The following is a 16,251-nucleotide window of genomic DNA, read 5'->3' as shown; positions in this document are numbered from 1 at the left end:
AACAAACGACAATGTTAAATTTCGCTCATATTTTTCTAAAATTCTCTTAAATAGTTAAGAGAGAACTCACTCAACACATTCGAACTGAACAAATTGAGTACTGCCCCGATCCAAGCATTCAACACTCGGCAAACACTCAGTGACATTCCGGTTTGCAACAGCATTTGTTCTATGCACACACACATTCAAACTCACATTGGTCGTCATACGCCCGATTGCGACACAAATTTTGGAGTGTCACACAAAACGAAAAGAGACCGAATTATACAAAGGCACTCGACACGCACACAGTCATACCATACCGGCCAGGCCAGACCAGAGCACAGTTACACCCAACGCAGTCCAAAAATATTGGTTTGTGGTGATATACTTATGGATGGATAGATAAAAATCTGTTTGTAGGTACGTACGTACGTCTGTTGGCCAATGGATGGTGTATGGTACGTTCATACATACATACCTACAATACATGTTAGGCATACATACGCTGCTACTGTGTACTGTGTTTGGAACTGGCAACAACAACCATGTGATAGATAGAAAAGTCACAGATACACTTATCGAGGTGGTCTCCCTACAAGTGGGAAAGGGAAAGCGTTAGAATAACAAACACACTGCCAAACCAAATCGGATGTCACTGTATTGTTAGTTGGTTTGTATTGGTGTGCTGAAGACAACGACGACCAAAGATGCGTAAGTTTGTATGTGTCTCTTGTGTCGCCGTTGTCGTCAATTTATTGGATACATAGGGACAAACGGACGGACGAACTTCTACTTGGATGGAATGTTGAAGTTCCTGAGCTCGGTTTCTCATTGAGAAGACTGTCTCCAAGAAACATTTATATACACAAGCAGAATATTGTTGGGTGCTTATATACCTACACGCAGAAAAATATATGTTAGAAATATGTTTGGATCCAAACATATATTTGTTTGGGACTGGTTGCAAACAAATATATTTTTGGATGCAAACATAATTTGTTTCGGTGCAAACAAATATTTGTTTGCAACATTTTGTAACATAACTCAATTTTATTTGTTGGGTACCAACATATTTTATATGTTAGAACATATTTTTTTATGGGTGCGGAGAGGATTTTTTTCAAAGAGCTAAACAACAGAGCTCTCGATTACTTTTGAATTGGTGTTATAGGTGACTTAAAAGAAGACAGGAGGGTGAGAAGTCTGTTTTTGCGTTGATGAGTGTCTCAACTTGAGACACGCGCCAATGTTACGCTCTTTTGCTCTCACCAAGCAAACACTGCCGATCGCTGCTGTAACTATGTGTGGTGTGTGCGCGGCAAGAGGGATGGAAACTGTTGCTGAGACGTTTATTTCTTTTCTATTGTCCATGCACCAAAAAATGCCAACAACAACACACAAAGAGCTGTTTGGATGTTTTTTTGTTGCTGAGACGTTGCTTCTTACTAATGTTCATGCATACATACATACATGCGTTTTTCGCATACACACCGATTTGCTTGATGAGAACAAAAGAGCGTAACATTTGCGCGTGTCTCATGTTGGCATTCTGGTTGTGTTCTTTTTTATTCTTTTTATTTGTTTTGTGCCTTCGCGTCGTGTCACAAGTGTTGTAATAAATGTTGATACCAACTGTTTTGGGGGAAGACAAATTATTTGTCGAAGCGCCGGAGCCTTTAAATCTACAAAGCTTTATAAAAGCAGCCAAATTAGAGTTAAAAATTGATGCCTCAAGAAAAATAACAGCCTTAGTGTTTGGTGCAACCATTAAAGAAGACCAGTTTGAAAAAGTAATTCATCAATATATGTCAACACCTACTTTTCATATTGAGTTGCAATTTGGAGGTAAGTACACTGGATTTACAGCCTGTTTCTTTATGTCGGAACAAAAAAAATTTCGTTTCAAAATAAAGAAACAGGCTGTTAATATTTTTTTCTTTTTTTAAATAATATATTTCTTTTTTTAAATAATATATTTAATTTTCATTTAGACTCCGTTCGATCAGTGGCATCAGCATCGACAGTTAGTGGCACTCTATCGGAGTGTGAATCCGTAGGTGGTTTTGGGGATCTTACCCCAAAAACAAATGTTATTTCAACTTTAAAGACTGACATAGAGTCCATCAAGTCAATTCCGGCTGTCAACAAAATATGGAGAATTTTTATTGCCGAAAAAACGCCTGCAAAATAAAGATAGGGTGAATATTTCGAAGGCCCTTATTGACGAATGTCTAAAAGAAGACCCTAACAGATTGTAAGTATTTTACTTTATTGAAAAAATAGTGATTGTAATAAAAGGAAAAATAATAAATTAATAAATAAAAATAATAACAAATATTAAGAATAATATTAATAATAATAAATTAAAAAATTAATATAAAATAAAAATTTTATGAAAACTGGCACGATATAAATTATAAACTTATTAACAAATGTTTATTTTATTTTATCAATAACAACAATATATTATTTATAAAAGTTAAAACATAATAAATTAATATTAGAAACATAAGAATAATTTTAAGCATAATAAAAATTGTAATAATTAATATAATATTAATATCTGTAATAAAAAATTGTTAAAAATAATATTAAAATAAAAATTCTAGTTATAAAAATATTAAAGAAAATAAAAAACTATGTTTCATTATAAATTATTTATTTTCTTTAATATTTTTATAATTAGAATTTTTATTTTAATATTATTATTTTTAACAATTTTTTATTACTGATATTAATATTATATTAATTATTACAATTAATTTTATATTATATATTATAATATGTATGAATTTCTTTTATGTTAAATAAAATGTGAATATCAAAAATTGATTTTAAAACTAGTTTGCATTATGGTTGAATTATATCTGCAGTAAGTATACAAATGGACCCAATCATAAATTTATGTTTGCACCCCAATATATATTATGTTTGGACCCAAACATAAATTATGTTTGCACCCGAACAAAAAATATGTTTGGACCCAAACATTAATTATGTTTGGACCCAAACATTAATTATGTTTGGACCCAAACATTAATTATGTTTGGACCCAAACATAATTTGTTTGCAGCACCCAAACATATGTTATGTTTGGGAATGTTTGCAAACATATATTTGTTTGCTGCAAAATATGTTTGGGACATATATTAGAGAGGCTTATATTTTTTTGCGTGTACCTAGGCGTTTTTAAATTGTTGTCGCTTATTTTGATTCGATATTGCCTTTCCATTGATTACACTCACCCGCCCCGCCTTTAGAGGGTCAATAATCAATGAGTTTATGTGAGTGTATCAGTTATATGGGATAATTATGGGAATGTCTAAAGATAAATTCCTAAAAACCGGAGGAAATTTATTATGAACACATTTTAGGAAGTACAGAGTTACCTAGGAATACGGAAATATTCTCAGACTAAGTAGGTTGCTCGTAAGATCAAATATTAAAATACATTAACTTCAAATTACTCTAACTTAAACGTCTGCGTACCTTTATATAAAATTGTGAAATTTTGTAAATTAAATAGGGTAAGTGTACCAGTAGTCTGCACTTTTAGGATTTACGGTTATTCAATCTTTCATTATTCTGAGTGGAAGTTTTCAATTATATTAACATTATTTAAATTCGATATTTCGTTTAGTTTTCTAAATAATAAAAAAAAAGTTTGAATGATTTTTTATTGAATCATTTTAGATCAATTTGTAAAAATTTCAGTAGTACCAGTAGTCGTTACTTTTAGGATTTTCGCTTATAGAATTTTTCACCATTCTAAGTGGAATTTTTCAATTATATCAGCGTTGTTTTATACAGATTCGATTTTTTAGTTTTCTAAAAAATAAAAAAGTTTGAATCTTTTTTATTAAATTTGTAAAATTTGCAATTTTATTAAAATAGTGCTTTTTCGCAAGTTGTCGGTACCAATTTTGCAATTGTTGGCATGCCAACACGCATTATCGACATATCGATTTTTTGTAAGGATAAAATACAATCTTTGATATTTTTTTTATTCAAAAATATTCGCCATTGTTATTGTATACTTTAATCCATATAATATTAATTATATAAGTAAATATATTAGTAGCATTACATAATAAAGACAAATTTAATAAATACCTCTTTACTTTTAATTATACCTCTTTATATTTAATTATAAATTTTACCATTACAAAAAAATTTGATCAAAGATTGTAGATTATAACATAATTACGAGTATTTCAAATTTTTTATTCCAATTATTTCTTCTTATGAAAATGTTCGTGCTGAAGTACCCTTACTAATAAAAATGTAAATTTTGCTGGAAAATCGACCTAGATCTAATATATAACTAATATCTAATATAAGTTTATTTTGAAATTAATTTATTAAAATTCATAATTATTTGAGTTTAAAAAAAAGTTACTGACTTCTGCGATATGCCGATCTTAGGACCAATTACTCCTTCTTCAAATCATGTCGATTAACGTAAAGGTGTTCTTGGCCCATTTTTTTTAAATAAAAGTATCAGGATTTAATATTCGAACGAGTTCCAGATGCAGTTTAAATCGTCAAAATACAATAAAGTGGACAATAATATTATATAGTATAGTGAGTATCAAATATCAAATTCTAAACAATTCCGTGGAAAATGTGGCTACTACATTCAAAATACCTAATATGGGGCTGTAACGTAGGCCAAAAGAGACAATGTTCTAACAGCGGCGGTAGAACACATTACGAACTTCAAATACCGAAGTTTAAACCAATTCGATAAAAATATGTCTAAAATTTTCAAAATACCTAATATTCAATATTCAAAGGTTCCGTTTTATGGGGTTACAGGATAACGTGGATCTATATTGACAATGTTTTGCCACAAGAGGTACAACTTACTACAAACTATAAACATGAAACAGTTTCGTAGAAATATATTGCTGAAATCTTCAAAATAGCTAATATCGAGAGGTACTTCATGTGTAAAATAGAAAATATTCGGCCATATATGGTGGATATAAGAAAACGCGCAGCGAAATATTATTTTTAGAACAAACCATTTATGAGGCAATGTAATCTTTTGTGCCAAATTTCAAAGTTCTTTTAAATAATGTGGGCTGTATCTTTATTTCAAGAGACAGGCGGGCATTTTTAGATCGAAAATTTAAGAATGACCACGAATATATATACTTGCTGAGGTCTCCATCAGTCCCATGGTGAAGGGTTTAAAAAGGCATTATATCCGGCCGGTCTGAATTTTTCATACCCACACGTTTCATAACTCACAAATGTGTTAAACCCTTTTGACTAGAATGAAGATTTCCCAAGTAACGTCCACATTTCCATCCAAAAAAGCATCTTTCAGAAAGAATAGAAATTCCTCAAATATTTTCTCACAAAAAATTGTGGTCCATTTCTCCAGATAAATATTATCCCATGACAATTAAGAATGCTAGGCTTCAACGCTGCCGTAAACTCTAACCTCATAAGAAATGCAATGTCTATTGGGTCTTAGTTGAGAACTATAGAGCGACTGCCAATTCTATACGATGTTTGGCTCATTTTAAACCCTAAATATTTTGCGAACCTCTTCCAAAACAATAAGCTCATATTCTGATTCTAAACCTACTGCCATGTCAAATTTTGTGAATATCGGACGATAATTGCGATCTGAATGTAATACCCCCAACATATAATGTTGTTTTACAAAATGTAATGTTTTACAAATTTAAGTTCGACCACTATGTTTATCAATGTAAAATGAAATAAGGGAAAGATTAAAATAGGGTATCGTAGAAAATCTATACCTAAACGTGGCCAATAAAGCCCATTTTCAATTCCAATCAGCCTGCATATAGTGTAAGTCTTTGTGCAAAATTTTAAAGCTCAACAGACATACGGATTTCGGCGAATCGCCTTTTATTCTGATCAGAAATGTATATAACTTTTGGGTTCTCTGACCAATACTTCAAATACTTCCATGGTGGAGGATATAATAAAAATATCTAAAAATATTAATATTCACATCTTTTTCATATTTTTATGCGATTTTTCTAGATTTGATTCCTTTTTTTTTTTTTTGGAAAAGGCCATTATGATTTGGTGAAAATTGACAAAATCCGTCCAGCCGTTCTTGAGATATAAACGGTCTATCAGGGTCAATGTTAGGGTCAGAAGAGACCTTTTCGAGTACTTGTGGTTTCGATGAAATTAGGGAAATTCTCTTTAAGGTCTATTTTACCCAGAAAATTCAATGACCCTCAAAATTGATATGATTCTGCCCAGCCCTAAACTCTAGCCCAAACTAAGATCGACGTTAACTGGTCGGTAATTACAACCTGTAAACCAAATTCAAAATCAGGATTTTCTTTGGCTTCAAGATTTTTATTGGCTTCTATTCTGACTCTAACCCGACCTCCATCCAAAATTTCTTGAGGATCGGGCCATAATTGCGACATGTAGAGTCGCATGGACATGGCCAGACGGACGGATGGACCTTCATAGCTGGGTTCCACTTTTATAAATTGTTTGACCCAATCAAATTTATAATACCCCGACATAAGATATAAAAATAATTATAAGAAAACAGATAATAATTCAAATAATAATGTAACATTACTCTGTAAAAGGGTGTAAAATGAAGTTAATCCACCTCTTTTTATATTTAAACTATCGTTTTTATCAATTTTTAAAACTATATATTATATACATTTTTAAATGTAGGAAAACTAAATTTAATACAAAATATGATGTAGAATTTCCAATTTGCATTGTAGGAAGGTTATATGTTTTTGACCAATAAATTTGCTATTTAATTAATTATTTTCTTGTCATACTAATACGTACTTATTCTTGTGTAGTTTCCAATATTTTCTTATTCGAATATAGAATTTCCAATGTCAAATTAAAATTCAAATTAGAGTTATATTGTCTTTAAGAACATCTTAAAGAACAGCCTTAAGGTACCATGGATACATTGCATTCCAAATGAGATTCTCATTAGAATCTATTAGGTATTCCATTCTCCGCAATAATATGGCTTCTGAAACGAGAAAATTTAAGCTAATTATTGACGTTTGAAATACGTTTTGTTAAGGCAACTGGGTATAAACAATGTGTAAAGCCTTAAGAAGTGGATAAAAGATAAATGCTTAAATCCACCAAAAACACAAGGCAACAAAACCAACAACTACATCGAAGCCAGCAGAAAAACGTGCATTACCTAAAACAAGTGCTAAATGTAAATAATTAACTAAAGAGTAAATAAAGTAAACTAACTAGCAACAAACAAGAAAAACAACAACGAGAGGAGCAGCCATACCTATAGCTGGAGGCAATCATTTTGGTAAAGAGAATTAACACACTAATGATGGAGCATTGTGGGAGCCAAGACAGAGAGCCGGAGCGTAATGTTTGAGCTCCATGGCGGGGATAAACGAATTTAATAAAATGCCAGCCAATCTCAGACAATTTTGAAAAGAGCCAACAACTTCTCTTTCAAATGTGCTGCTCTTGTCCAACAACGTTTTGTTGAGTTTGATGCTCTTCTCCGTTAACAGAGTTCTGTTTTACTCTTTGATTCTTATTCTTTTGGGGTTGGAGCACGGGCTGTTTAGTAAATCTCTTTGAATTTGTATCACATGGTGGCGTGGTGTGGTATGATACAGATGGCCTGGACGGACTGCTGCTTGTACAGACGGACAATGGTACTGGTAGGTAAAGGCGACAGCAGCACCGGCAGACGCACAATGAACAGTGTATGAATGGTCGGTCGGTCGCTGTTTGGTTGGATTTTTTTTCTTGTTCAATTTTTTTACAATTTGTGTGTGTGTTTTTTTTTTTTGCCTTTGAGTTTTTGGTCTGGTTCTCAACCGTCGTTTATGTTTTACACACTCACACCATGCTGGAAATAAACAAACCCAAAGCATACATACCTACATACAGGCACACACAGACGGCCAGAAGAGGCAACCATCCAGCCACATCGATTTACACAGAGTGGTGTGTATTGTCGTCGTCGTCGTTGTTGTCGGTCGGTCGTCCATTGCTAACATGCCAGCAGCCACTCCAGTGGCTTGCGACTTGCCTACTATCGAACATCTGAACGTCGCGTATAGAGCACACATTCAATACGGCGGACGTGGTTTCTAGTTTTTAAATGCGTCGCAGTTCATTAAATAAATAAAAAAGAAAACATATTTTTATTAAAAATTTTTGCGGCTCTGCTTTAATTTGTATAAAAATGACACAACAAAAATACTGCTTCGTTTATTAAAAGAAAAAAAACAAAACAAAATGGCCCACAGAGAAATGCAAACATGAAATGTGTGGCCAACGAAGAAAATCATTTTTTTCGCAACAAAAAAGAAGTGAGTTAAAAAGTGCGAATGAGTAAGGAAATCAGAAGCAACGACCACAAAAAATGTCACCATTTTTTAAACCCTTAAAAAACACCCCCTGTAATTGTGTGAAAAAGAACGGAACAAAGAATATCCCTCCCCTTTGTAACAACAACAGAAGCAGCAGCGGCAGCAGCAGCTAAAGTGTCACCCACCTTAAGGGGAAAACACACAAAACCTAATGCTCACACACACCCATGCACACACATTTCTACTCACACATACGCACTCCCGCACAAGGCGACAACTCGGTTGACATAACAGCCCAACCAAACAACACAACAGCAACAAGAAGAAAAACAACAAATTTGCCACACACACGCAAACCCCATTGCCTTTGGCTGTTTTTTATGTTCTCTTCTCTCGTTAGTTTGTCGTTCAAATTACGCTCTGCAGTCAGTATATGGATGTGACTCTTTTTCGTCATCGTAGTTCGTTCGTATACGAATCCAACAGCACCAACAACAACGCCATAGCAGCAGAATGTCGTGGATGTGGTTGTTGTTGGTTTTATATACATGTACATTTTTTATTCAGTTGTCGTCGTTGTGTCGTTTGGTTTCTGTTATCATTCTGTGTTTTTTCCTCTGCATGAATAAATTCTTATTGCTCTCTCGCTCTGGCTGATTGGTTAAAACATTTAAGGCAAATAACAAAAACAAAAAATGTCGTCGTGTGTCATTGGCTGAAGCCAGGGCGGTGAGCACCGTCACCCTATAATCGTTGTCGTTGTGTGTTGCCATAGCCAGCCCGCCAGCAAGCCAGCCGTATTTATGTGAACGCACAATGCTACCTACATACATATATACACTGAGATCCAAAGGAAAGAAAAATATCAACCTAACCATTTGTTGTCTCCATTAAATTTGGGAGAGGTGGGAGACATTGGCCCAGCCACCCAACCACATTTACATACAAATGGATGTATGGTCGGTCATATACCACCACCATCGCCAGCGCCACCATTATCATCATTGCGAATAACCGTTAAAGTCGACGGCATCTTTATCATATGAAAATGTCGTTTTGCATTTTTTTCGTGGCGTCGCCGTCGTCTTAATGTCGTTCTCCTGTTTGCTGTTACTAACTAATATCATGGTCCTATCTTGTTGTTATTGCTTCGTTTAGTAGGTGGATGCTTGTCATTAACAAAATAATTTTTTTGGTTAATAGCCGTCGGTAAAATAATATCAACACAATTGTAAATAATTTCGAATTTGGTGGAATAATTCTTGGACTAAATTCAAAATTGTTAACACTCACCCGTTGTTCGGAGGTAAATGTGTGTACAGATGTGTGTGCGTGCGTGTGTGTGTTTGTTTGTGGTTGCAATAAATACAATGTGATAATAATTAAATACCCATCTAATTTACTTTAAAGGTGCTAATCAGTTTTTTATAACGTGACCATGTAATAATATTATTGGAGCAACTCTCAGCTAAACTAATACAAAACAAATGCCTACCTATAATTATGCAATAATAAAAATGGATCAAACAGAAACAAAAATAATTACATAAAAAATAAAGGAAATGAAGGATACACAATAAAGTGTAGATAGAGATTTGGAGGAAAAAAAATACAATTTTTAAAGAAAAATTCTAAATAAATTCTAAAACAACGAAATATCAGCTCATCATTGTTATCTACTCTAAGGGATTAAATGGAAATTGTTCAAGGTAAGTGGATGATGGAAAATTATATTTGTAAACATACAAATATGATATGTACAACTTTAATTGTGGTTCAATTTAAAGTTATGCATCTACCTTTACAAAATCATGTTATATTTGTATGTAAGATATGCAATCGCTTTTCGGTTTATAACTAAAGCCACTGAGAAAAGGAAAAAAATCGGACGGGTACTACAGCGCCAAGCATATTTGGCAGAGCCTACCGCAACAAATATATTTTTATATGGCGAACTGACTGACCCGCTATATTTATAAATACTTAATTGTCGTATTCCTAAGATGATTGGTAGAGCATATAGGATTATATAGATTATGTAGAGCATATAGGATTCCCAATCCTAAGAACGTAAATATACAGAGATATTGCTGAAAGTAAAACTCGTACCATAAATCATTGCTATTTTTGTTTTGTAATTGCAAAATAGTTAGGTTTAAACCCCTGATTGTTGTGTTTATAAAAAAAAAAAAAAAAAAAAAAACATTTGTTTATTTGTGGAGATAGATGGTAATATTTACCAGCGAGTAAGGCAGGGAATACCATGTTTTCGGAAAAAGCCTCCCATCCTCATCAGTTCCACAACGTATATATATTGTTGAACAGCATACAATTCTATGCCGATTTCGCTATGTCCCAATGTGACGGTACCTTCCTTTAATCGGCATTTTTATGATTTTTAGCAGATTTCAGCCATATGGCTACATAGGGTTTATATTATTTGAGGTGGCTAAAACGTACCTCATTGAAATAACGGTTTTAGACCATAGGTCTCTTTGGACCAAATCCGTTTCCGGACATTTAAAGTCGATCGCACGATAACTCTCGAGGGTAGTATTCGATTTAACCCAAACTTGGTACATCATACTATTGTTATTGAACTTATATCGAGTTCGGAGATGGGCAATATTGGTCAACTTCTTCAACGTTTTCACGGAAAATATTTAACCGTATAGAACAAGCAACGATTATCCAATCGTGCAAACTGTGCAAGTTCCAATATTTGTATAAGTGATACATCAGGTGCGAAAATGGACAATATCAGTCCACTCCTTCATGTACCTCTCCACAACGGTTCACAACTTTGAATAATTATATCTTTCATAAAATGTGAAATAAGCATCGTATTGTCTTCAAATCCCATCCATCCCAACATATTTGATAACTTTGATTTGATATATGGGACCACTGCTTCTGGTGCCTGCCTCACAACAGGTGATTACTTTTTGAATAACCATGAAGATCATATAACGCGGAATCAGCATCCGATCATTTTGAAACTCGGCATACCTTATTATTTTTTTTAAGTTTGTACATCCCAATGATTTTATCAGTATTAGATAAATACTTCAGTCCACTACATGTGGTTCCTCACGCATATTTCAACATTTTCCAAAAATTATCGCATATCTCACATGAAGTGAAGGGAGTGGCTGATGTAGCCTAAATCCGGCATGTTGTAGTATTTATATCAGACTTAGGTCAGATATGAAATATAAAATTTTGGCCCATTCCTTCAGAACCTACCTCTAAAGCGTCAAGAGTCAATCATTACGCAAGTCATAATATATTTAAATAAATGGACATTAACTGAGGGTCGGCAATATCTATTGCATCGGTCTTAACTTGTTTTGTGAAAACTTGCAAATTCCTTTCAAATGGTGGAGGGCATTCAAAGTTCAGCCTTAATTCAGAACTGAATGCTTTTTATTTGTTTTATCCCCAACAACAGAAAATTTAAATGGCATATTGATGTTTCAAAAAAAAAAAAAAAAAAAAAAAACAAAAAGAAAAAAACTTGCAATACCCTCCACCATTTGGAACGAATTTGGCAATTTTCAAAAAAAAAAAAGAAAGAATAAATAAATAAAATAAAATAAAATCCGTTAAAAATTATGTTAAACGAATGTAGCCGTTATATTAGGATCTATACGACGACGTGGACCTAAATAGGCAATTTTGCCATAAGCCATTACAATATTCAAATGCGAAATCTGAAAAAAATCTGTGAATAATGTAGCTAAAATCATCAACATACTTTGCATAGGGAGGTATCATTATACGGGGGCTATACCACAACGTGGACCTGCACAGACAATTTTCTGTCATATTCATTTCGAACTTCAAATACCAAATTCAAAAGAATTCCGGTGAATAATGTCGCTAAAATCATCAAAATACCGATTATGGGGAGGTACAGTTATATTAGGGCTTTAGGAAGACCTGGATCTACATGGCCCTTTTTCAATACCAAAAGTCCTGCAGACATAATACATTTGAGTACAATTTTATCAATCTACTAATTTTATCAATCTACCTCATTTCGTTTGGATGCTAGAGTGATTCCCACACACGGACATACGGACGGACGGACATCGCTTAATCGACATATAATCTTATGCTGATCAAGAATATATATACTTTTTGGGGTCTAAAATGTATATTTCGAGGTGTTACAAACGGAACGACCCTCCATACTATGGTGGAGTGTATAAAAACTGTTATGGTTCACGTATGGTAGTGTAAGACAAATCAGTGAAAAAATGTGGCAAAAACCATAAAAATACCGAATATTGGGATGTACCGAATGTATGGGGGCTATATCAAATCATGGACCCATGCATGCAATGTTTCGCCACCGGATCTGGAACCCATTATGACCAACAAATACCAATTTTCAGACAAATCCGTGAAAAAAGGTTGCAAAAATCATCAAATTACCGAATATCGAGAGGTACCGTTATATGGGGGCTATACCAAATCATGGACCCATACATGCAATGTTTCGCCACCGGAGCTGGAAACTATTATGACCCACAAATACCAATTTTTAGACAAATCCGTGAAAAAATGTGGCAAAAAAAACTAAAATACCGAATATCGGGAGGTACCTTATATGGGGGCTATACCACAACGTGGACCTATACATGCAATGTTTTGCCACACGCTCAGGGACCCGTTATGACCTACAAATACCAATTTCCAGACAAATTCGTGAAAAAATGTGGCATAAATCATCAAAATACCGAATATCAGGAGTTACCGTTATATGGGGACTATACCAGAACGTGGACCGATACATCTAATTTTCAATACCAACCATCCTAGACACAATGCAAATAGCTCTGCTAAATTTTGGCGCTCTACGTAAAATAATGTGGGCTGTATCGTGATTTCAACAGACAGACAGACTGACAGACGGACATCGTTAAATCGACTTAGAATTTTATCCTGATTATGAATATATATACTTTATGGGGTCTAAGACGAATATTTAAGGATGTTACAAACGGAATGACAAAGTTAATATACCCTCCTTTCCAAGGTGGAAGGTATAATAAAAATTCCTACTTTAGAAACTAAGAATTCACAATCTAAAGGCATGTTTACATTGAGTTAAGCTTAACCTTCTTTATGGGGATTTATTTGAGGTATATACAATAGAATTGACAAGTTAAAGCGAGCGGGTTTTCCAAATCCTTTAAAATCCGTAAACGTACATTGGTTTTGGTATGGCATCAGCGTATGAGATATTTAAACATGGCACAGACGATATTTTGGGCTCTTCTCAAAATATAAGGTTTTTTTATATACATTAAATATGCCACAGTTGTGTCCACATAAACTGATATTTGCATTAATAATAAAAATAATGTTATCAAAAAAGAAAAAAAAAAAAAAAATCAGTTCCTAAAAATCGATATTTTTCACACTTTTTATCCTTTTTTACATTGCAAAGACAATGACATAATGTATACATAAAGTATGTTCATGTAATTATGATAGGTGTTGTTGCAAAAACATTATTAAATTTGGACAAAAAACATATTTGAAAAGTCAACAAAGCGGCCAAAACGCCCAGCAACTCTATGCAAAGTAGCGAATTACGGAATGCCGATGTAATAGCAAAATAGAGTTATTTTAACACGTGGTTTTTCTTACAAATATTGACCCATAATTAGTTGGTTATGCAGTTGTCTGCACATTGGCAACAGGGCTGGACTCGGGGAAGTTTGTAAAAAATGTTCGCAGGCACTATGAGGAACATAAAAATGTGTGCGCTTTTGGTTATGGCAAGCTGCCTAGCTGGCCGAACGAAAACATGTGGGCCTTGTTGCAGTATCTCAAAACGAAAAACTAAGGCCCTTTTGCTAGCCCGATTTTTGGGCCAGCTGTTAGCCGAGCGTTATTATTGATCGCTTCATTGATGACGGATTGACGGTCTGTTGTATTCTTTATCTGCATTTGCTGATGTTGTTATTAGGTTTTTGTTGTTGTTGTTTTTTTTTTTTGCTGTATTTGTGCAATTGTAATGGTAATTGTGTATGTTGTTGCATGCTACAGTGCAACTACAATTGCCAATCAAGCATTCACAAGACGTGTTATTCATTTTTTTTTGTTTTTTGGTTCGTATTTTTGTTAGCAATTTTGCAATAGCAAATATATTGAGGGTCCATACAAACAAAAGCTATTTAAACAAATACATATTTACATGGTTGTATGTACAAACATCCACATGTTTGTATGCACCTACAAGTTTTTCTTTTGTTTTGGGCTTTACATATATTCTTATAAGTAGTTGTCATATGTTTAGTTTTTAAAATAATTACGAAATAAAGAAGCATTTAAAATTGCATTTTTTTACAAAACAAAAATAAAAAGAATTATCAACGGGCAAATCTCTTTGTTCATCTTTTTTAATTACTTGACAGTTTTTCTATGGCGATAAGATGACTGTGAGTGACAATGTTAATGGGACATTTGCATCGACGGGGCCAGTGGGGTATTTCCATGGATTGCAATCGATTATTAGTGAAAACCTATAGAAAAACAAATGATCTGTTTTAATGAAAATTAATTTGAGCAAGTAAAAATAAACTATAGTCGATCGGAGATTCCCATCTACTTCAAACTCCACATGGCAGGTAAACTTGGCAGACTTTTATACATAGAATATCTTTTAGCGTTTTTATATGGGCACTTTACGAAATTTGAGCTCATTTGCATACATTTTAGCAAGGAAGATGGAAATTTTTTTTTAACATTTTAATGCCATGAGAAATCAAACATTACCGTTCTATGAGAAATAAACCAAAACGTGGGCCCACTTCGAAAATACTACCAAACTTTGAACATTTGAGATACCAAAATCTATTCTTTTTTATGGGATCTGACAGCTGTTTTAAAATATATCATACCAGCTATAAACCTTATTTGAATGCCTATCATGGTTTGAGAGAAGTCACAATTTGGGAACTCTGAATCGATATTCAACAAATTTGCCGGGTCTTTTGTACCTCTAGTACCAAATAACATGATTATATTAAAAAGTATTTATTTGAGCAATAGATATACCGTACCGATTTTCACCAAATGGAAAATTTGGTTGGATATGAAAAAATCTACCAAATTTGGGCTGATATTATCGAAGGTATACAAAAGTCTGAACCGATCGCCATAAAATTTGGCAGGGGAATTTTCAAGATGATTCTGAAGCCTGTTACCGAATATCATTGTGGTGGACTAAAAACCCAAAATCGGATGAAACAAATTTATGGGAGCTATAGCTATATCTTAACTGTATTCACAAAATTTTGAAGTACTTGCTTTTAGACTGAATTCCGTCGAAAGTTTCAAAATTCAGGCCATTTGGGCTGATATTATATAAAGATATATATGGGAGCTATATCCAAATCTGATCCGATCTTGATAAAATTTGACAGAGGTATTTCCGAGCGAAATTGGCATCTGATATTTTCACAAAATTTGAAGCTTAGTTTGTGGGATGAATTCAGTCGTATGTGTCAAAATTCAAGCCATTTGGACTGATATTGGCCATTTGGTGCACAATTAAACCGAAATCGGATAAATATATATATGGGAGCTATTTCCAAATCTGAACCGATCTCGATAAAATATGACAGGGGTATTTCTGGGCTGTTGGTGCACAATTAACCCGAAATTGGATAAAGATATATGTGGGAGGTATTTCCAAATCTGATCCGATCTTCATGAAATTTGACAGAGGTATTTCTGAGCCGCATCTGATATTTTCACCAAATTTGAAGCTTAGTTTGTGGGATGAATTCAGTCGTATGTGTCAAAATTCAAGCCATTTGTACTGATATTGGCCATTTGGTGCACAACTAACACGAAATCGGATAAAGATATATGTGGGAGCTATTTCCAAATCTGAAGCGATATCAATAAA

The 16,251-nt window shown here is 33.7% G+C and overlaps 1 protein-coding gene and 1 long non-coding RNA gene across 4 annotated transcripts in view; both read left to right on the top strand.

The window, feature by feature from the left end:
* The first annotated feature begins 904 nt into the window (after positions 1 to 904).
* LOC131804445 (uncharacterized) lies at positions 905 to 2,279 on the top strand. Its single transcript, XR_009343138.1, has 2 exons — positions 905 to 1,827; positions 1,974 to 2,279. It is a non-coding gene; the product is annotated as an uncharacterized LOC131804445 (long non-coding RNA).
* A 5,034-nt stretch (positions 2,280 to 7,313) lies between these two features.
* The window catches only part of LOC101899406 (uncharacterized), a 100,605-nt gene continuing 91,667 nt past the window's right edge, over positions 7,314 to 16,251 (top strand). Inside the window, exons 1-2 of one of the 3 annotated variants that reach the window (XM_059127322.1) lie at positions 7,314 to 8,321; positions 9,790 to 10,030. The gene's annotated coding sequence lies outside the window, so the exon portion shown is untranslated. Of the gene's footprint in view, positions 10,031 to 16,251 lie in introns of all 3 variants that reach the window. The other 2 variants (XM_059127320.1, XM_059127321.1) reach the window with 2 other exon arrangements.

Source organism: Musca domestica, unplaced genomic scaffold (assembly GCF_030504385.1).
Source record: "Musca domestica strain aabys unplaced genomic scaffold, Musca_domestica.polishedcontigs.V.1.1 44, whole genome shotgun sequence".
Taxonomy (NCBI): Eukaryota; Metazoa; Arthropoda; class Insecta; order Diptera; family Muscidae; genus Musca; species Musca domestica.
Note: the sequence above shows the minus strand (reverse complement) of the source record. Positions and strands in the feature narration are given on the sequence as shown.